Below are 23,558 nucleotides of genomic sequence, written 5' to 3' on the forward strand. Positions count from 1 at the left end.
GCTGACTAAACATATATGTGCTTAATTGCATAGCATCCAAATTCTTAAAGGAAATGTTAAATTAATTAGTAGAAGACACAGATAGTAAAACTACATTGGTGGGAGAACTTAACTTTGACCTCTTATAACTAGATAAATCTAGCCATAAAATAGATAAGAAAGAAGTCAAGAAGATGAATAGAATCTTAGACAAGTTACATATGATAGACCTCTGGAGAAACTAAATGGGAATTGAAAGTGTACCTTTTTCTCAAGTGTATGTGGCATCTTCACAAAAAAAATGATCATGTATTAGAACATAAAATTCTCACAACCAAATGCAGAAAAACAGAAGTATTAAATACATCCTTTTCAGACAATTTAAAATACTTGTGAGTCTACCTGCCAAGACAAATCCAGGGATTATATGAATACAGTCACAAAACACTTTTCACACAAAGAAAGACATTTAAACAATTGCAGAAATATTAATTGCTCATGGGTAGGGTGAGCCAATATAACAAAAATGGCAATTCTGCTTAAATTAATTTACTTATTCAGTGTCATGCCCATCAACTAGCATAGAATTATTTTATGCAGCTAAGGAAAATAAAGTAACAAAAGTTATCTGGAAAAACAAAAGGTCACAAATATCAAGGGAAATCATGAAAAAAATGTTAAAGAAAATGGACTACCAGTTCCAGATTTCAAACTTTAATACAAAGTGGTAATCATTTTTTAAAATATATTTTATTTGATCATTTCCAAGCATTATTCATTAAAGACATAGATCATTTTCTTTTCCTCCCCCCCACCCCCATAGCCAATGCGTAAATCCACTGGGCATTACATGTTTTCTTGATTTGAACCCATTGCTTTGTTGATAATATTTGCATTAGAGTGTTCATTTAGAGTCTCTCCTCTGTCATGTTCCCTCAACCGCTGTATTCAGGCATTTGCTTTTCCTCGGTGTTTCCACTCCCATAGTTTATCCTTTGCTTATGAATAGTGTTTTTTTCTCCTAGATCCCTGCAAATTGTTCAGGGACATTACACCGCCATTAATGGAGAAGTCCATTACGTTCTATTATACCACAGTGTATTAGTCTCTGTGTACAATGTTCTCCTGGTTCTGCTCCTCTTGCTCTGCATCACTTCCTGGAGGTTGTTCCAGTCTCCATGGAACTCCTCCACTTTATTATTCCTTTTAGCACAATAGTATTCCATCACCAACATATACCACAATTTGCTCAGCCATTCCCCAATTGATGGGCATCCCCTCGTTTTCCAGTTTTTGGCCACCACAAAGAGCGCAGCTATGAATATTTTTGTACAAGTCACAAAGTGGTAATCATTAAAAACAATATGGTACTAGCTAAAAAATAGATAATGGATCAGTGGAATAGATTAGGTACACAAATCTATGATAGTAAATGACTATAGTAATCTAGTATTTCATAAATTTAAAGATCCAAGCTTTTGAGATAAGAACTCTCCATTTGAAAAAAATTGCTGAAAAGAGTGGAAAATAGTATTGTAGAAAGTAGGTATAGACCAACATCTCATACCACATACCAAGATTAAGTCAAAATAGATTAATGATTTAGAGAGAAAGTCTGATGTCATAAATAAATTAAAGGCACATGAAAAATATATAGACATATGGATAAGGGAAGAGTTAATGACCAAATAAGAGACAGAGATGATTATGGGAAGTAAACTAGATCATTCTGATTACATGAAATTAAAGAGATTTTGCGAAAACAAAACTAATGCAATCAAAATTAGAAGGAAAACAGGAAACTGAGAAATGTACCACGTTTCTCTGATAAAGGCATTATTTCTCAAATATATAGGGAACTAAGATAAATTTGTAAAAATAAGAACTATTCAGCTCTTGCCAAAATGAAAACACTTTGAGTTTTAGTTTGACCCTGGTGTTGAACACTATTATCTGAGGATCAACCTCCCTAAGTCTAGAAAGAGTCTTATTCCCAAGGGTCTAGTTGTCAGGTGACAAGAATTTTCCCTTCCTTCCTTCCTCCCTCCCTCCCTCCCTCCCTTCCTTCCTTCCTTCCTTCCTTCCTTCCTTCCTTCCTTCCTTCCTTCCTTCCTTCCTTCCTTCCTCCCTCCCTCCCTCCCTCCCTCTCTCTCTCTCTCTCTCTCTCTCTCTCTCTCTCTCTCTCTCTCTCTCTTCTTTCTTTCTTTCTTTCTTTCTTTCTTTCTTTCTTTCTTTCTTTCTTTCTTTCTTTCTTTCTTTCTTTCTTTCTTTCTTTCTTTCTTCCTTTCTTCCTTTCTTCCTTCCTTTCTTCCTTCCTTCCTTCCTTCCTTCCTTCCTTCCTTCCTTCCTTCCTTCCTTCCTTCCTTCCTTCCTTCCTTCCTTCCTTCCTTCCTTCCTTCCTTCCTTCCTTCCTTCCTTCTTTCTTTCTTTCTTTCTTTCTTTCTTTCTTTCTTTCTTTCTTTCTTTCTTTCTTTCTTTCTTTCTTTCTTTCTTTCTTTCTTTCTTTCTTTCTTTCTTTCTTTCTTTCTTTCTTTCTTTCTTTCTTTCTTTCTTTCTTTCTTTCTTTCTTCCTTTCTTGTCAAAGCATCTGATTGATTTCTAAAGCTTGAATATATTGTCATCTGCACTGGGACACATAGATTTTAAAGTATTAAAGCATTATTGTATGTGTTCAGATATGATAACAGAATATATGTGAATTTTTTAAAAAGAGCAATTTCCCAGTTGGTCAAAGAATATGAACAGTCAGTTTGCAGAAGAAGAAATCAAAAGCTATCAATGGTCACATAAGGAAATGCTCTAATTAACTACTAATTAGAGAAATGCAAATCAAAACAGCCTAGGGATACTACCTCATACCTATCAGATTAACAAGCATGACATACAAGGAAAATGACAAATGCTTGAGAGTATATGGAAAAATTGGGACACTAATTCCCTATGGGGGAGAGTTATGGACTCATCTAACTCTTTGTAACTATATTCAAAGGACTATAAAACTGTGTGTTCCTTTTGACTCCAAAATACCACTATAAGTCTGTATTGTAAGAGATCAAAGAAAAAGAAAGAGAATCCATTTATACAAAAATATTTATAGCAGCTCTTTTTGTGGTGGCAAAGACTTGGAAAATTAGATTATTTCTATCAACTGGGAAACAACTGAACATGTTGCGGTATATGTTATAATGGTGCTATAAGAAATGATGAGCAGATATTCCAGAAAACAGAGAAAGACTTATGTGAACTGATACAAAGTGAAGTAAGCAGAACCAGGAGGCCATTGTACACAGGAAGAACAATATTGTACAATGCTTATTTGTGAATTATTTAGTTATTTTCATTAATGCAATGATCTAAGACAATCCCAAAGGATACATGATGAAAAATGCTATCCACTGCCGGGGAAAGAATTGATGGAATCTGAATGCCTATCAAAGCATACTTTTAAAAAACGTTATTTGAAAAAATTGGGAGGGAACTATTTTCTTTCACCATATGACTAACATGGAAATATGTTTTTGAGGACTGCAGATGTATTACCTATATCTAAATGCTTGTCATCTAAGGGATGGGTGAGGAGAGGGAGAAAGGAAGATGATTTGTAACTCAACTTTTTGCATGTAATTGAAAATAAAAATTAAAGAAAAAAGAAATGATGAGAAGGATGAATTCATAAAAGCCTGGGAAGACATATGAACTCATGCAATAAGTGAAGTGAATAGAACCAAGAGAATATTGTACACAGCAACAGCAATAAAGTGGATCAATACTGAAGGACTTAGTTACTCTGTTCAAAACAATGATCCAAGACAATTCCAAAGAACCCATGAAGAAAAATACCATTCGCCTTTAAAGAGAGAATTCTGATGAACCCTGAATACAGAGAGAAATATACTTTAAAAAGCTTTTACATTTTTAATCTATTTTGTTTATACTTTCTCTCACATGGCAAATATGGAAATGTTTTCCATGCCTTCACCTGTATAATCAATATAAAATTGCCTGTCTTCTCAGAAAGGGGAGAGGGGCAGGAAGAAGTCAGGGATTCAGAACTAAAAAATGTTTAAAATGTTTAAAATGTTTTACACATAATTAGACGATATTTGATGAAATAAATAAAAATATTGTTTTAACAAAGAGCTCACTGGCTTTGCCACTAACTAGCTGTGTGGCCTTAGACAAGACACTTGAATACTTTGGGCCTCAGTTTCCTCATCTGTAAAATGACTTTTTTTTACCCATCAGGTGACATTGCTAGCCTCTATTCTATTCAACAGGAGGCTCTAGATCTCACTGTTACCATGTTCACTGTGGCAATTTTGCACTTATGCTACCCTGGGAGGAAGGGCTAAATAAGTGCCAAAGTCTTTATGACTCTCAAGAAGTGGATAACCTTTTCTCCCTTAGCTCCAGTTATCTCCTGAACCACCTGACTAATTCCCCAGAGTGGTGAGAAGGAGATTGAAGGGGAAAGACTATTGAGGATTTATCCAGTGATAACAGCTCTGAGCCCACACTTACTGGCCATCATCAACATATGTCATTGAGCCCCCAACATAGAAGGCTGGTGAATGAATGAATGAATGAATGAATGAATGAATGAATGAAGCTTGGCTTTTCCTAGAAACAGACAGGTGTTCTAGGGTACTTACTGAGTGTAGTGCTTACTCTTTGCACAGGGACAGCAAAGGCAATGACCAGTATACAGTGAGACAGTCCTCTGTTTTACTGTGTGAGCCCAAAGCTTTGCCCTGAACCCAGCATTTTCCAAATGTACAGGCACTCCAAGCCGGGGGGTTCTATTCCTAGAACTGTATCTGTGGTTGCTCCCCTGTGAGTAGGCAAAGGTGTGAAGATGCTTACTGTTCAGTGAAGATTGCAGGGCTCCAGACTCCTCATCAGGAATGGGAACAGAAACTTGAGAGGAGTCAGAAGTCTCCAGGGCTAATTATTTCTTGGTCTCAAGGGTCCCATCCTGGGCAGGGGCTCCTATCTTCTCACTTCAGAGAGGCTATCACAGAGCTGCATAAGGGGACCCAGGAATTGGCCCCAGCAACAAGTGGAGTCTGGACCCAATCCATCCAACCCACCAAATATTTATTAAATTTGAGAACCTGTGCAAGGTGCTGGAGATGCAAAAATAAAATAACCAGTCCCCACCCTCATTCTACTCTGGCCTCTCTCTCTGATTTTGACCCCTTCTGCTGCAGCTAGGTCATCATTTCCTGTACTGACTTCCTCTCTTGTTCCTCAGCTGAGAAGTTTGCTTCTAAGCATGGAAGAGGTGGGGAGGAAGGAAGGGCAGACAGGGCTAGAGGGATGCTCCCAGGAGCTGGACTAGATGACCATTGAGGTCTCTTCCATCTCTTTAATCCTATGATCTTATGGAATACCAAACAAGAGAAAGTCACTATGGAGCAGGATTATTCAGGGAAGACTTCATGGAAGAGGAGGGCCTTGAGCAGGACTTTGAAAGATTCATAAATCAAATATTAATGAGGCAGATCAGTTGCTCTACAAATCTTCATTAAGTGCCCATCTAGTATACAGTCCTTAACCTGCATTCATAAAGGTAATGAAATAAGTTGGAGATAATAGGATTAGGACATGATCCAGGCAGAAAGTTCCTGATGCTGTAACTTCTTAAAGCTGGGAGTAGTTTCTAATAGAATCTCATAAATCAATTTGAAACTGGCTTCTATATGCAGATGTCATGTGAAAGCTTCCTGGAGACTCAACAAATCCAGTCCAGGTATGCGTAAACAAAAGGACCTCAGCCATCAGAAACTTTTTCTTCCCATCAGCCCACCCAAGACTGTCTTCTGAAGGAGGGCTTTGGGAAGTTAGTGTAGCTAGTTCCCACCAACCCAATGCTGTCTAGTCTCATAAGCGTGGATAAACATGGGAATACAAAGACAAAACAAACAAAAAAGTAGTCACTGTTTTCCAGGGACTTAAATTCAACTACGTAGGAAGGGTTGGATTCTGCCTAGCATGTCATCTCAAAGACAGGACTTACAATTGGATTCCAGAAATGCCAGGAAAAGGCTGAGGGAGACAGGGCAGTGAAGTGGTGAAGTGTTAGAACACCCGGGAATATGAGTCAGTTCTAGCCTGGCTGGGCTATTCACTGACTGTGACAGTGAACAAGTCACTCCACTTCTCTGAGGAAACTAATCAAGACAAACTCTAAGAGCTCTTTGAGAGCAAACAGCTATCCTATGATTCTAAAACTCTTCAAAGATGAGCATCGGAGGGATGAGGAAGAAAAGGAAATGAGCATTTATTAAGCACCTGCTATGTGCCAGGCACCATGCCACACGCTTTATGAATAGTATCTCATTTGATCCTCACAACAGTCCTGAAAAGGTAGGTGCTATTCTCGTAACCTTATTTTAGAGTTGAAGAAACTGCAACAGTGAGAGGTTAAGTGACTTGCCCAGGGTCTTACTGCTATTAGTAAGTATCTGAGGGAAGAGTTGAATTCAGATCTTCCTGACTCCAGGACTGATGCTCTATCCAAGGTGCCATCAAGATGGCACAAGAGCAGGGTTAGAGGGCAGGATAGAGAAGAGAGCATGAGTTAGTTGAGAAGCAGTGTAGTAAAAGAGCTCAGGAATTAGAGGACCCAAGTTCAGTTTCTCTGCTACTTGTTCTTTGCACGATTTTGAATGAATTACCTAACCCCATCAAGCCTCAGCTTTCTCCTCTGAAAAATAAGGGAGTTGGTCTAGAGGTTCCCTGAGGTCTTCTTCTAGCTCCAAATCTGATGCTTTGGTTATACCATAGAAATGCCACTTTTTTGGGAGCTTGTAAAATAAAAGACCAGTCATGACCATATGGTTTTGTGGACTTTAGAAACGAAGAGGGAGAAGATCACAGTCATAGCAACCCTGCCTGGGGGAAAAAAATCACAGTGAGAAGAGAAACAGTAACTTGGTTCCTCTTTCAAGTTCAGACATATGCTGGAGTCTCCCACTCTTAATCTGCTTGATTATTAGGAGTTTGTTGTAAATGAGCAGGGTGGCAAGTAATACCTTCTATGCAAGCTGCCAATGGTTTCCAAGATAATATTACTTGTTGTTCAGCTGCATCTGACTCTTTATGACCCCATTTGGGGTTTTCCTGGCAGAGATACTGGAGTGGTTTGCCATTTCCTTCTCCAGCTCATTTTACAGATGAGGAAACTGAGGCCAAAAGAGTTAATTGACTTGCCCAGGATCACACAGCTAGTTAAGAATCTGAGGCCACATTTGAACTCATGCAGGTAAGTCTTCCTAACTCCAGGCCTGGCACTCCATCCAGTGTGCTATTTAGCTGCCCAAGATAATTATTAGCTGACATTATTCAGCTCTTTAGAGTTTACAAGATAATTTACCTTTTTTTAAACAATTTACAAATTGCCTAGTGAGATAGGGAATATTATTTATTCACCTTACAGTTGAAATTGAAGCCCAGAGAAATAAAGTGACTTCCACTAGAATGTAGGGGTGGGAGATCATTGAAGTTCATTGGAATAAGAGATAGAAAGAACCTTAGAGGTAATCTAATTCAACCCCCTCATTCTGAAGCTGATAACAATGGAACTCGGCAATGAATGGGAAGTGATTTTCCCAGGGTCACTTGGAAAGTAAATGGCAGAATCAAAACTTCTGGATTAATGGCTCTACTCTAATCATGGGGAGAGAGGGAGAGGGTCTCTTAAAAAGTTATTCGAATCTAAATTGGGTAGTGATGGCTGTAGGACGGTTGTAGTAGGGAACAAGTGACCCTGGTCTGAGTGTTGAAGAGCTCTAGGTCTGAGTTGATGTATATTGAAAACTCCTTGAGAGTAGAGCAGAGTTGAGGAGGAAAAAAACATTGAATTGGAACTCAGCATATTTGGGTTCTGGCTTTACTTCTGCTACCAATTGGCTATGCAACTGAGGACAAGTCATTAACATTTCTGCATCATAGGTAAAATGATGAGGTTGGCTTAGAGGTATCTAAGGTTCTTTCTAACTCTAATATTCTATGGTAAAGATTTCATCTTGCTTTTTTGGGTTATGAGGGCTGATACTAGGTACTCAGTAAGGAACTCACTCCAGGACCTGGATTTCCTTTCTTCTAAAACTCTAATTCTGGGGTGTGCCCCAGTACCACAATGGGTCTGTGATCTCACAGATGTGATTATTTCCTCCAGTGATGCAAATTGGAACCCATCCATGTGTCCCCATCCTGTGCAACTCTTGTCAATGTTTTTTCCCATAGGATACCAATGACATGACTGGTTTTCTTTCTTCTCTCTGGATCTATCTCTGTCTATTTTTCTTTCAAAATCATTGCTCATGCTTAAGAAAGGCAACCTATTAAAATTTGAAAAATTAAGGGGAGATTCTTCACATTACTAAATAACTTGGTTTAGAAGATATCCTGGATGGTTCCTTTAAATGCCAGTTTCCCAAAATATATCTGAGATTTTGTTTGTAAATTCTTTAGGGAGCGAGAGCTGGTAGAATTTTAAATGTTAGGAGTCCTGGCCAATTAAAGATCAATCAGAAATGAATACAAAGCATCACAGGTGTAAACATCCAGGCACTCTCATTTTGGCAGAGAAAAAGCTTTGAACTCTCTTGGAGAAGTGAGCTATAGAAACATAACCTATTCACTGTTAAGATGATAGGGAAGGATCAATAAACCTGTCACTCTCCATCAGGCCCAGCAACATCAGGAGAGAAGAGGAGGAGATAAATAGAGATGGGAAGAAATAGGTTCTTTGACTCAACTCAAATATCAACTCTTCCATGAAACCTTGCTTGATCCTTCCTCTTTGAGACCATATTTATAGAGAGGTCCCTAATTATCAAGAGAAGCAGGGTGGTATAGTAAAAAAAGGTGCCAGGTTTGGCATCAAAAGACCTGAGTTCATATGCCAGCATTGTCACTCATTATCTGTGAATCTTTGGAAAATTTGCTTCATTTCTCTAAACTTTGGTTTCCTCATCTATAAAGGGAGGAGGTTAGACTAGATAACCTTTCCAGCTCTGGATCTGTAATCTATTCCTTCTAAGGTCCTTCTATTCTACCTTGGATTGTATTTATCTGGAGATGTGTCATTTCCCCAAGAAGACTGCAGTCCCCATGAGGGCAGGAATAATCTGAATACCTTCATATCTCCACTTGGCTCAGAACAAATATATCTCATCTTTCTTGCTGAAGGACTCAGAGACATTTAAATTGGAGGAGAGAAGACTTAGGAGTGATATCATAATAGGCTTCAAGTTTTTTAAGAGTCATCCTATGCAAGAGGGATTAGTCTTCTTCTTCTTCCCAGAAGAGAGAACTAGAAATAATAGAAAAAAGCAGAAAAGAGGTACAATTTAAGATTGATGTCTCCAAAAACTTCTTAAGCATCAGAGCCATCCAGAAATGTAATGCTGACTTCAGATACTTTCTAGCTGTGTGACCCTGGCCAAGTCACTTAACCTCTATTTCCTGGCCCTTACTGCTCTTCTGTCTTGGAACCAATATACAGCATTGATTCCAAGATAGAAGGTAAGGGTTTAAAAAACACAGTGGGCTATTCTGGGAAGTAATGAGTCCTAATTGGAAATCTTCGAACAAAGGCTAATAAGAAATATTATTGGAGGGTGGTGGTGATTCTTGTTCAGGTATGAATTTAGACTACATTGCCTCTGAAGTTCTTTCCAGTATGGAGATTCTGAGATTCTGGAAAACACAGCTAAGAAAGAGAAAAAGAGAGAAAGGAAAAAAGAAGGAGTTATGGTGGACCATCAATAACTGATGTGGAAGCATGGTAGAATGGATAAACAAGTGGCCTGGGAATCAGAAGACCTAGATTCTATTCCTGACTCAGCCACTTTAAGTGGAACAAGTTATGAAGTGTTCCTGGGACTCAATTTCCTTAGCTATAAAATGAGGGAGCAATAGATAACTACTGACATGTCTCCTGGCTTTAATACTCTTATGATTCTAAGCCTCCATTCGCAGTCCTAGTTGGCCTGTATATAGGGGAAAGAACACTGGTTTTAAAATCAAAGACTCTAGATTTTAATCCTGTTAACTAAAATTCTGGGTAACTCATTCAATTGGATCTAATTTTATATTTTTATGACAGTAAGACTCAATGAGATAAGTGATTTGCCCAGGGTCATGCAACTATTAATTGTTGGAGGTGGGATTTGAATCAGGTCTTGGGGGCTCTGAGTTACATTATAAATTCACTCCACATGATGAATGACTTCCAGGGATGAATCAAAACCTCTCATTCAAATACAGAATTCCTTAGTTATTACTGGCAGCTAATGGCACCATAATGTGACAAAGTGCTGGGTCTGGAGTCAGGAAGACTCAAGTTCAAGTTCAGCTTCAGACCCTTACTCTTTATATGACCTAGGGCAAGTCACTTAACTTCTGTTTGATTCAATTTCTAACTATAAAATGGGGATAATAATAGCATCTACCTTCCTGGGTGGTCTTAAGGTTCATATGAGATAATATTTGTTAGTTTTATCAGAGTGCCTGGTTCATAGTCAGTGCTTAATAAATATTTGTTTCCTTTTTCCTTCTTCCTTCCCATCTCCTTCACTACAGAAATAAAGACAAAACCTTGAATTTATTTATTTATCTTAAACTCTTACTTCCTGTCTTAATAACAACTCTTAAGACAGAAGAGCAAGGACTAGGCAAACAGATTAAGTGACTTGCCCAAGGTCATACATATAGCAAGAGTGAGGCCTGATTTGAACCCAGCTCCTTGGGACTTCAGGTCTAGCACTCTAACCACTGAGCAACCTAGATTCCCTTCAGCTCTTGACTTTAACAAATAATAAATGTTAAATGTGAATTAAATAGGTTTGCAGTCTCCTCCAAAATGTCTACCCATTTTCACAGGATGACAATCTTCAACTTCTAGATTGTAAACACCTTGAGGGGAGGAACTGGGTCCTTCTCCCCTCCCTGTCACCCCATCTTCTCCTTATTTGCCTAAAACAGCTTGCATATTATATCTACTGAATAACTATTTATTGCAATGGATTGAATGCCAAGGTCATGGCAGTAGCTAATAAATTATTATCCTTCCTGAGAGAATCAGAGGAAATGGATCACTGTGTCCCTGTAAAAAAAAAAGCGGAAATTCAATTTTCCTTTATAAACAAAGGCACTAGGTATGCACTTGGTGGAAGTCACTAGAACAGGAAGTCTAACCTGACACTTGGCATACTCAATCAATTTAAGAGAGGATATGGAGCAAACTGAAATCAAAGTAACTATAATCTACATAATTCTGGAGTCAAATCCCCCAATAATCTAAACTCACATTAAACTATCCCCCCCCCCCAATGGAGTTGATTTGAGATTTACCTACTTTTCCTTCCCATGGTTTATTTGGATTAGAAATGCTAAGGAACAGGGCAAGTTCCAAAGTATCTGAAATAAAAAGGAGAAGGAAACGCATCAGGAAGTCACACTGTGTATGTGTCAGGGTTAGGGGAAAGGGGTGGGTATGTGGCCTTAAGATTAATACAAATCAGGGCCAAGTCTGGCATAAAGCATTCAAGCCAACAAGCACTTATTAAGGATTTACTAGGTACCAGATGCTGTGCTAAGGAATATAGGACCCAAGCAAAAAAAAAAAAAGATAATCCCAGCCCTCAAGAAGTTTATATTTTAGTGGGGGAAGATAATCCATAAAAGTAACCCGAAAAGGGAGGGGAGGAAGAGAGAGAAATAGCCAAGAAGGGGAATGGAGGAAAAAATCCAGAGAGTTGGGAATAGAGCATGGAGAGGAATTAAGACTCAGCTGGCTTGGATGTTTGAAATGCTGGTTCTGGTTCTGGGATCAATAAGAGGAAGGGGCTACAGGAGCCTTTGAGTAAGTGTTCAAAAAAAAAGTGTGATGGATGAATGAATGAATGAATGAATGAATGAATGAATGTATATATACAGGTTTGGTCTATTGCCCAAATACAGAAAAATAAATGGAATATCTGCCACTGAAAAAGTGATTTCAGGTTTGTCAAGTGGTTTCCATATATGACCTCATTTTTTCCTTTCAACAACTCTGTGAAGGAAATGCTGTTATTATCTCCATTTAAGAGATGAGGAAGGAGAAACTCAGAGAAGGTATGAGATATGCCTAGTGTCACACAACTACTTAGTAAATGTCTTAGGTGGGTTTGTTTTCCAGTCTTCCTGACTCCAATCATAAAATCATAGATTTAGAGCTCTTTAATAGATAAAGATGCCATGGCATAGAGAGATTTAAATTATTGTTCAAGGCCCTACAACTACTTGGTTCTTGGGCAGGATTTGAACCCAAGCTCTTTTATTCCCATGATGTCATCAGAGAATCATTAGAAAAGCACTAAACTATTAGATAAACTGGAAATTTATCTTTGCCAAAGGACCCCTGGCAAAACACTTGACCTCCCTACATTTGTTTCCCTAGTTGGGCAATGGGATGAAGAATGCTATTTGCACTGTTTACATTTCAGAAGCTTTGGCTGTAATGAAAATGCTTTGTAAATTGTAACATTATATATAAACGTGAACCTCACACAGTGCAACAAACCTATCCATCAAGTGCCTTCTACCTACCTGGTGCTGTCCTAGGTGCTAAGGATAGAGACAAAAATGGAAAACACTCCCAACCCTTCATTCTGCTAGTATTAAGAAGAATGAATTTGAAGTATCTTCTAGGCCTCCAGAGCCCAGATAATTAGCTTCTCTATAACAGAAAATTGCTTGCAAAGATTTCTCCAATTAGTCCTTGAGCATTTGTTAAGTACCTACCGTGCTAGTCATGAAAACACTATAATGTCTTTAATCATTAAAATATTTTTTGACAACTATTTTCTTTTTCCTTTCAAAAGTTGCTTCAGGTCATTTCCACTTGTGTTTGTATTTGAAAAAACACATCCATGAGGTCTCTTCAGGTAGGAGTATTTGAAAAGGGAAAAGATTTGGCTTGACTCTTCAGTTCTCATATTTTATGAATCATAAAAGAACTTTACCCTGGGAAATAGGCTGTTTCCAGGAAGAAATGGGGCTTGTCTCCTCCAGGTTAGTGATTTCAGTCTAGTTCAGATTTTTTTTGGATCATCTGCTACTTGATCTATGACCTTTGGAAGAAAAGAAATAGTTGAACTCTATTCATTCCACAGATAGATACTCTCACAAAAGTCAGTTCATTGGATAAAGTGGAAAGGTCAAAAAGTGAATGCTTTGGGGGAGCAATGGACTCTTTCCTCATTAGACATGGGATTTCTAGGTCAAGGATAAGCCAACAAAATATTGGGAAACCTCTCCCAGTTTATTTGACATTTGGATGGTGGTCAGAGAGCCTTGGCTTCTAGGACATGAGGACCTGCTCTTCTCCATAATAAATATGGTGGACAAGACTGGCATAGACTATCCAATGTATGGAAAGAAAAATAAAGATTTAAGAAGATAATTTCAAGGTACTGACATAGATTCTTGGTCACAATTGGACACCAAGAAGAGGAGGTTTTTGCTTTTGAAAGGAGGTAGTAGGGTGCTTGAGGGGGTTTCTTGGGTCTTTTTTTGTTTGTTTCCTCTTTCCCTAGTGAATTTAGATAGAGAATCTGGAGAGGACACTGAGTCCTGGGCCTGACACCTCTCATGTAGTTAGTCATACAGGACAGGAAGGAGGTGATAGAAATAAGTCAGATGTTTATTCATCTTCCACTTCAAGAATCCTCTCTTGGGAGAGCATGTTCAAATAAATTATTTTTGTGTTGGTTGTTAACCAGTGGATGGTTATTATGAAATAAATATTCACTTAGGGATGAGGGAATCTGTACTCCTTAATGTAGAACTGGACAATTTTCAGCAACAAAACCCATGACCGCCTGCTATTTAGAGTCCAGCAGTTCTGTTCCTCAATGCCAATTCCAGTATCATCATTGTAACTTCCATTATATGGGTTGTAGGATCACATAGAGTTGGGAGAGGCAATGTAGTCAAAATCAGTGTTTTATACCATTTCACTGGATTCTCCCAGTAGTTCAATAAACTAAGTAAACTCCATAATTAATCAGGTAAGGAAAGGAAGACCCAGAGAGGTTGTGACTTGCCCAAGGTCATGCTAGTTGTTTGCCCAACAGAGAACCTGAATATTTACAAAGGAGTATTTTGCCTGCAGAAGATTATTTTAACTATTACTAGTTCTGTTGTTTTTCCCCCTTCCATTATTGAGTAGATTGTTTCGGGGGGAAACCATTAAAAGTCACTTAGAAGCAAGTTTGGTGAAGAAAATGGGCAAAAAAAGAGCTCCACAGTATGTTAGGATGAGCTTTTTTAAAGTAGAACTACAAAGTAGAACTACAAAGTAAGTCTGATTTCCTTGTGTGGTTCTTCAGCTGACTCTGAAGATAATTCCCAGTATAAAGAGGTGCTTTTTTCAGACATAAGCAAATTTGCAGGTCATAAAGGGTCAAATTACAGAGACAATGAGATGTAGGTAGTCATCCTTTCTATTTGCACCTGTCTTCAGAATTAAAAAAATCTAGGAAACTCTGAAACCCAGAGCTATTTGGGGATAATTGGCATATGACCATTGCCTGAGTGTGATCTAGTCTGCAAGGATGAAGAGTTGGGGAGTATGTCAGATAGTTTCAATACCTTAGGGGGAGGTTTCTGTCCAACTGGATCCAGCACTCAACCAGGAAGAATTCAATAGGATCATACATTTCTATCTGCAAGGGACTTTGTAGAAAGAAAAGGCTACCTTTTTGCTTTCCTACATTCTGCCTAGGAAGTGCTAAGCTTTTCAGGGTTATTACACTTAAAAAGAAATCCTTGCCTTCCATCTTAGAACAAATACTGTATATTTGTTCCATGGCAGAAGAATGGTAAAGACTAGACAATGGGGGTCAAGTGACTTGCCTAGGCCCCACACATCTAGAAAGTGTCTCAGGTCAAATTTGAACTCAGGACCTTCTGTTTCTAGGTCTGGCTCTCTATCTGCTGAGTCACCTTGCTGCCCCTTGAGTTGTTACTCTTTTTCGAAGACAAACTTGTCCAGCAGAGATAACATTCCCTGTGAGGAGTGAGCCCAATGGAGCAATCTGTCCAGCATAAATTTCATGCTGCAAAGCAGATGTTGAGAGCACACTGGGAAGGCACAAAGAGCATCAAGTCTCAACAGTTTTGGAATTTTGAGTTGCCTTGAGCCCATGTGACCACTCCAATCTCTCACTATGCTTATACTTTGAATTTATGTCCTCTCTCCCTGAGGACTCAGTGCATATTTTGGGCAGAATGCTCCCCAGGTTTAAGAGAAAGGTATATTGTAATTATCATTCCTTTTATGCTATTTGAGTTCATTGAACTTATTGACTGATTGATAAAAGGAATCATAACAGTGCCCAAAGAAAACGAACTCTAGAACTCTAGAATAGCATTTCTCCCCACTCCATCTTTTTGGGGGATCCAATCTGTAAGCCTGCCAATACAAGCTGAGGAAGTAGCCTGAGGGAATGCTATATACAATGAGGCATTTCCCAACCTAACCTGCAAAAAGATGTCTGGCCTTCCAATGAGGTCCTCTTCCCTCCTCCTGTTTTAGTACCTTCCTATAGGCTTAGTAACTTCATGAGTGTTGTTCTTCCTCTTTGCATTACTAATGAATAAATATTTAGAATCATATTATTAGGAGAGTTATAAGTAGGCTGCCTGAAGTGCTATTAAATGGTGAGTCCTAGAGCCATGCAAGAGTTGAAGTAGGACTAATGTGTCTGCAGTGCAATAGGTTCTGGGATTCCACAAGACTCCAAGGACTTCCCCTGGTCTTTAGCCAGCAATCAAATATCATATGAATTCTCAAAGGTCTGAGCAGAACTACCAGTAGAACTGCCCAGTGAGAAGATCCTCCTTTCCCCTATCTAGCACTGTGATATCGTGTGGAACAATTTTTATTGGGTGGAACCATTTTGTATAGGGGAAATTAATTCATGAGTTCAACCATTTGACCTGTTAGACTTACAGACCAGTATGGTGAGCAACATTTGGGAGTCTCCATACTATGTTTATTATCTTTAATACTTAATCTTTAATTTGCATGTGTCTTTTTCTTTTGAGTCACTTGAAGCTGAGATGAAAATCAAGGTCTTTTAAAACAATTATATATATATGTATATATATATATATATAAACTTTTTTTATTAATAGAATTTATTTCTAGGAATCTCAGCCCCTTCCTCCCCTCCCCACACCATAGAAGCTATCATCTGGAAAATAGACTTGCATATATGGGTTATGTCTTTCAGGATTCCATTTTTTAGTTCATTCTCTAGAGGTACACATTCAAAAGTTATTCTTTAAAAATTAATTCTGTAGCTGCATATAGTGTTTTCTTAGTTCTAATAATTTCACTCTTCACTATCTCATGTAGTTCTTTCCAACTTTTTTATTTAAATATTTTTCTAAATTGTATGTTAATGCAATTTTTAATATTTGTTTTCTGACATTTTGCAACCCCTGCTCTCTCCCTCCCTCCCAATTCTCCCTCCTCCCCACGAAGGTAAGTAATATGATATAGGTTGTGCATGTTATTATATATTTTCATGTTTGTCATGCTGTGAAACAAGACACATTCTGTGTGTCACTCTCAGTCCACTGAGCCACCTAGCTGCCTCCAGTACTATAGTTTTGATAATTGCTGCTTTATAATACAGTTTGAAATTTGGTACTGCTAGACCTCTTTCCTTTAAGTTTTTTCATTAAAATTTTATTATTTTTGATCTTTAGTCCTTCCAAATGAATTTTATTATTATTTTTCTACTTCAATAAGATAATTTCTTGGTAGTTTGATTGGGATGGCATTGAACAGATTAGTTAAGTAGGATTGTCATTTTAATTATATTGGCTCTTCTTATCCATGGACAATTAATATTTTTCTGATTATTTAGATCTGACTTTATTCATGCAAAAAGAGTTTTATAATTATGTTTTTGTAGTTACCAGATTTGTCTTGGCAGGTGTACTTTTTAGTCTCGCTGTGGTTATTTTAAACGGAGTATCTCTTTTTATGGGACTTTATTAGTAGTAGTAGTAGTCTCTCGGTAAGGGAGGATGACTATTGTCTTTGTGTGTTTTTGTGCACAAAGACAATTGTGCATGAAGATTTAAGTGGAAAAGTCCATGCACAGAGACAGTCCCACTTTCTCGGCGTTGGAAGCCTGGGTCCAGTGGCATGAAAAGTCGTTACACCTGGAGACTTCCTCAGCTGCATTGGATGGCCATGTTGTCTTTTGTGCTCCAACACGCCCTAAGCACTCCACAGTGCCTTGCTGTGTCGCCATCTCAGCCGTTGAACCTTCTTATTGGTTTCTTCCATCTGTTGGGCCAAAACAGTCTTCACATGCTGGGTGAGCAAAGCTCTAGTTCACCAGGGGTCCACGGCGACCCAATGGCTACCCTCACAAGCTTTAGCCGGCCTGTTGAAGCCGTTGCCCAGGGTGTGGCCACTGCCGCATGCTAGCAGCTACTAGGAGCCACAAGTGAGAGCTGGGTGTCAGGTGGGGGTCAGAGGCTGGAGAGCTGCCCTAGGAGGGCACGACAAGCCCTCCATACCAAAGATATTATTCCTCCCTGAGCACCCCATACACCCCTATTATTAGACTTTATTAGTAATATATAAAAATCCTAAGGATTTATGTTGGCTTATCGTATATACTGCCATTTTACTAAAATTATTGATAGGTTCAACTAACTCTTTAGTTGACTCTCTAGGATTTTGCATATATACCATGTGCAAAAAGGGATAGTTTTATTGCCACTTTGGCCATTCTGATTCATTCAATACTTTTTTCTTCTCATTGCTGTTGCTAGCATTTCTAAAACTATGTTAAATAATATTGGTGATAATGGGCATCCTTGTTTCACTCCTCTAATTGGGAAGGCTTCTAGCTTATCCCCATACCAGATAATATTCGTTGATGATTTTAGGTAGATGCTCCATATAATTATAAGAAAAACTTCCATTGTTTTTAATAGGAATGGGTGTTTTGTTGTTGTTGTTGTTGTTTTTACCAAAGGCTTTTTCTGCATCTCTTGATATGATTAGATTATGTGAAGGAAATTATTAAGGGGATCTTGATCACAAGGATAGAATCTAAACTCTGGTGTCCCCCTAGGGTCAGCAGGAAAGCCAGCTAAATGGAGGCTATATATTAATCCTTTCCTTAAGAATGATCTATTTCCTCTCTTGTCTCTCATCTTCTCCTTTCTATTAATAAAATGGTTAAAATCTCTGGCCAGACTCCCTAATTTTATATCATCAATGTGGTTTATATTGCTTTTGTTATCAATATTATCAATGGTGTTGATAGTTTTCCTTTTATTAAACCATCCATACATTCCTGGTGTATATCCTATTTGGTCACAATGTATAATCTTTGTGATGTATTGTATTCTCCTAGCTAGTTTTTATTTATGATGAACACTTTTGAAGACTGAAAAGCTTTCCAAACCCAAAGGAACAGAACTTTCTGGTGGTAGTATTTCAAGCTTTGTGACAAGCAATGGGAAGATAATCTGGGGAAGAGGGGTCTGTGGAAAATCTTTTTACTTGTATACTGTAGGCTGGTGCCTACTGGGAAGACTGGCAAGAATGCTGTAGAGGGGTTGGCTATAATGTCCAATTAAAAATCATAAACCCATAGGATGCTGGTTTTTAGAAGGGACCTTAGTTCTTATCTAGCCCAATCATTTCATTTCATAGATCAGAAAGTTATTCTATACATAAAGTTTCACTTAAAGACACAAAATGTCAGAACGGGGTGGGGGGGGACCCTTAGAATTTACCTTGTCCAGTGTCCCTATATTACCAATAAGAAAACAGGTCAAGAGAGATGAAATCATAGAATCAGAGGATTCAGAACTGGAAGAGATCTTTGAAGTCACCTAATTCAACACTCTCATCTTACAGATAAGGAAACTGAGTCTTGGGAAATTTATACAACTTGCTCAAATTAACATACATAATTCGTGGCAGAGCCCTGATTAAAATAGGCTTCCTAACTCTGAGATCATAACCAAACCATACCATATTTTGGGTCTCCATAGAACCTCTCCTGGTAATAAGAAAATGAACTTGGGAAGAGAATATAATTTACTCGTGAGTTGCTGATACATCCTGCAGCAACACTTCATAAAGCCATTTCCCTAGCCTCAATAACTCTGTCAATTTATATGCCAACTTGTGTGAGACATAGGACAGGGCACACACACCACCTGCTGGCCACTAGTGTTTTCTAATTCTGATAAAATTGTTCATTCCGTCAAGGCAATTCCTTTTAATTCAGTTTCACAAGATCGTATTCATTCCTACTATGCCTAGCCTTGTGGAGATACCCAAGAAAGCTGCTGTCCTCATTGAGCTTATAGTCTTGTTAGAAAGACAAAATACATATGTTCCCACTGAAAAAAAGTTATGTACATTTCCACTTTCTGGCCTCCATTTCTGACTTTGGTTTTAGGGGTGACAGTTCACTTGATAGGATATACATACCTGGAAGGCAGGAACTGTTTCAACAAAGAGTTGTTCATGCGAGTGGTATACGTGATCAATCAATCTAAAGCATTTATTAAGTGTTTACTGTAACCTGGACACTGTGCTAAGCACTAGGGACATAAAGGTAAAAATGGAAGGTCCTTGCCCTTGAGGAGCTTACATTCTACCAGGGGAAACCATGTGTATGCATATAGGTACATAAGAGTTAATAACATCATCAGAGAAAAGGAAAAAAGTGAACTGCTCATGTGACAAGAGTAAGAAATGATTGATGGATAGTTTTGGGGAACTGTTATATTATTTGCACAATATCAAGAGAAGAAATTCAAGAAAGTCCTCTGGCACAATGGGTACAGGCCCCATAAAAGAATTAAGTAAAGACAGAAAAGAGTCTCACAGATAGACAAGGAAAAAGGAGTTGATGTCACCTGCATGGGCTACAGGAATTATCCACATTGATAAGATCACAGACCTGCCAAAGTACTGGAGTAAAGAAGGGGAGGGTGGACTGAAATGGTAATCTTCTGATTTTCATTTAAGGTTTGAAGAATTATCTTTTGATCTTTTGCTCTGTTCCCTCAATGCAAGCTATTTCAGGGAAAAAAAATGTTCTCCCATCCTTTTCCTACCATCAGTGGTGCAAAACATCTGGAATTTTGTGATGTTTATCATTTGGTTCCCCTTTTCCTTGGAGAGCACTTTTGTTGTTTGTTTTTGTTGAGTCATTTTCTGTGGCAGATAGATATCAAAAGAGGAAAGCAGCCCTGAGGAGGGCTCAGAAAGCCCTCATGCTAAGAGGAACTAGTTTCCCTGAACATCCTGTATCCCATTCTCTGGACTGTAGGGTGGTGAGTGAAGTTACAAGGGTGAAGATACAAGATAAGAATTGTGAGACAAGTGATCAGACGTTACCTGAGTAAAACTAACTGGGAAAGGGATTATTAAATCTTGCTTGACTAAGATAAGAATAGAATTAAAATCAACTGTCAGTTTTACATAGCACACTGTTTTAAACCTGCGGATGCTTCAATAAATGTTTGTTGAGTAAGTATCCCAATGAATATGTGAATGATTATCCCAACTGGAATTCAGACTTAGGTGTGTGACATAACCCATAAAGCCTGAAAAGGGGGAAAGGTAAACAGGTCATCTTCCTTGATTTGAAGGCTGCATAGAGATTGCATTGACCAGTCCTACTGCAATCTCACATAGGGATTGAGTTCAGGGATATAAAGCTGAAAAAGAAAATGGATCAGACATTGAGGGTGGGGAAAAATCTGCTTTCTCCCCACAGACTGGCTCTGTTTCTAAATGTTTCCCCCACCCCTACTCCTCCATTCCTATCATCTACCCTTACCCATGAACTGGAAATGAATGGTTTCTTTTCTAACTGGTGCATATCTGCTTGGGCCACAAAAAGCACAAAACAAATAAAGATCAAGCAGCTTCATTTTGTGGAATAAGCCAAGTCTTCCCGTCCCAAATTGGGAAGAGGAGTGAGAGCATGACAGAATCAGGAGGGTTGGGTCTACAGGATGCCTCTTTCATGGTTGTTGCTGCCATTTTCCTGTCAAAGCCACAAGATAATCTTACCCAAGGCTTGGGCTCCTCCTTCTGGATAGGATGGAGATGAGTTCTGTCCCTCTGGAAGCTTGGTTTTATCTTGTTCTTCACAGGGACGACTGTGATCCTAAGGTATCTTCTTCATGCCTTTCATCATCTCTTTTTGCCATGAGTGTTGCATTCCGGTACTTTTTTGATGTGAGTTATAATATGCTACATCAAATATTTATGGATTTTGGCATCGTTGTCTAGTTTGCTTCTTTTGTGGAAGTCCCTAAGTCTCCAAATAGTGATTGGAACAGACTCTGGAAGCAACATGGCGCCAGAATGAAAAGAGTGGTCTCAATGAACTTGGGTTCATATCCTCTCAAGAGGCATTTTTCTTAATATCTGTGGGCCTCAGTTTCCTCATCTGTATAGAAGTTACAAGTGATACAAGCAAAGGTTGAATTCTTTGCCAATCATTCATTAAGTCAGTGGAACTCTTGAGTGTGCAGATTCAACTTTCTTCTCTTCCCCTGTACTTCATTCTGCTTCAAGGGAATGACTTTCCCCTTCCAATCAATTCCCTTTCCCTCAACTCTCAGGGCATGGCTTTCTTTTCAAAACCTGGCTTGGCAAAGGGAAGCTGACAAGAAAACAATGATAAAGAAAGAAAATGCTTGACGTGATTCCTTTGCGGGCTCTTATAATTCCCAGCTTGTAATTTTACTTGCTGTCATTGTTGAATAGTTTCAACCATGTCCGACTCTTCACGAACCCATTCGAGGTTTTCTTAGCAAAGATACTGCAGTGGTTTGTCATTTCCTACTGCAGCTCACTTTACAGATAAGGAAACTGAGGTATATAGAGTTAAGTGACTTGTCCAGGGTCACAAGTAAGTATCTGAGGTGGGATTTGAACAAGGAGCCCAGCATTGTATCCACTGTGCCACCTAGCTACCAATCTTTTTTTTTTTTTTTATAACCCTAACCTTCTACCTTGGAATCAATACTATGTATTAGTTCCAAGGCAGAACAGTGATAAGGGAAATGGGAGTTAAGAGACTTGCCCAGGGTCACATAGCTAGGAAGTATCTGAGACCTGATTTGAACCTAGGACTTCTCATCTCTAGGCCTAACTCAATCCACTTAGCCATCCAGCTGCCCCCTGCCAATCTTATTTTTAGAGCTGTCTGAATTACTAATTCCTTGCTAAGCTTGTGTAGTCTAATACTAGTTCTCTTCTTTGTCCAACTGTCCTAAATTAGCTGCAAGTCCTCAGGTGCAATCTGAACTCTCCCTAGGATAAGGAATGCTCTCTTGCCTTCTCTTTATTTGTGAGTATAACACTGATTAGTCTGGCCCCCATTCCCTCAAATCCAGGTTTGTTCCATTTCATCTCTCTTGCAGAGTTCTCCAGTATTATTAAGATCTGGGAGTCTCTTATTCCTGCCATTGGCTCATACTCCTCCCAATTTTGGGAGTCCAAGATCCCAGTTCCATTAATCAAGTCAGATTAGGTTTTAAAGAGACCTATTTGCTTCAAAGATATAACAAGAAAAAGAAAGCAAACATTTTCCCCAACACCAGATGGGCATGATCTCCCCTAAATCACCTTGGCCTCAGCACAGAGGAGAGATATTATTTTGACAGCGGAACTCTGTTCCTACATAGCATTGGTTCCACCAAATTCCAAATTCAAAGCGTCTTCTTGCCACCTCCCCACTTCAGCTTGCACCCAGGTACCCTGACTTCTCAGGGCTTCCCTGCTTGGCTGACTGCAACATCTAGCCTGGGTACCAAGGTTGCCATGGCTTGATATCCTGGGGGAGGTAACCAAAACCCTGAACCCATTTTTCAGAGACAGGGAAGAAGAAAGTAGTCCTTAGACCCTTCCTTGACATGCTTACTATATGCCGTTTCTCCTATGAGTGAAGAAAGTCCTTTGTGTCTGTATGCCACAGGAAAGACACCATTAGCTCCCACTAGAAGGTGGCTTTTCCCAAACACATGGTAGATCAACACAGAATGACAGCACATGTGACAGTCCTCCCAGTCTCTATCTTAAGTGTTTTGGTGCCCAAAACCTATTAATAAAATATACACGTAGTTTAGTATTTCTGCTGGCCACAGGGTTTTTTGGTAGCTGAACAAAATCTGGGTTGAAAAAACAGATAGCTAACTAACAAGCTAGCATTTTCCAGCTAAGTGAAAAAAAGCAGATTTTCTAAGACATGGAAGAGGTCACAGGATTATCCCTATTCCTTCGGATGTCTCCCACCATCTTAGAGATATTGATGGCTGTTTCTGCCCTTCTCACTATGCTGCAATCCTAGAACAGGAACAGTCTAGATCCTTTGACAGGTCTTCTTGGTCAGTTTCAGAAGCACAGATTAGCACTCATGTCTTTGCATCTTGTTTGCTTTACATTTTTTCTTACCCACAATCCTCTTTCACAAAGTGGTGTGTCTGGGGTAGGGAGAGGGGAGTGAGGC

Source organism: Monodelphis domestica, chromosome 7 (genome assembly GCF_027887165.1).
Source record: "Monodelphis domestica isolate mMonDom1 chromosome 7, mMonDom1.pri, whole genome shotgun sequence".
NCBI classification, from domain to species: Eukaryota; Metazoa; Chordata; class Mammalia; order Didelphimorphia; family Didelphidae; genus Monodelphis; species Monodelphis domestica.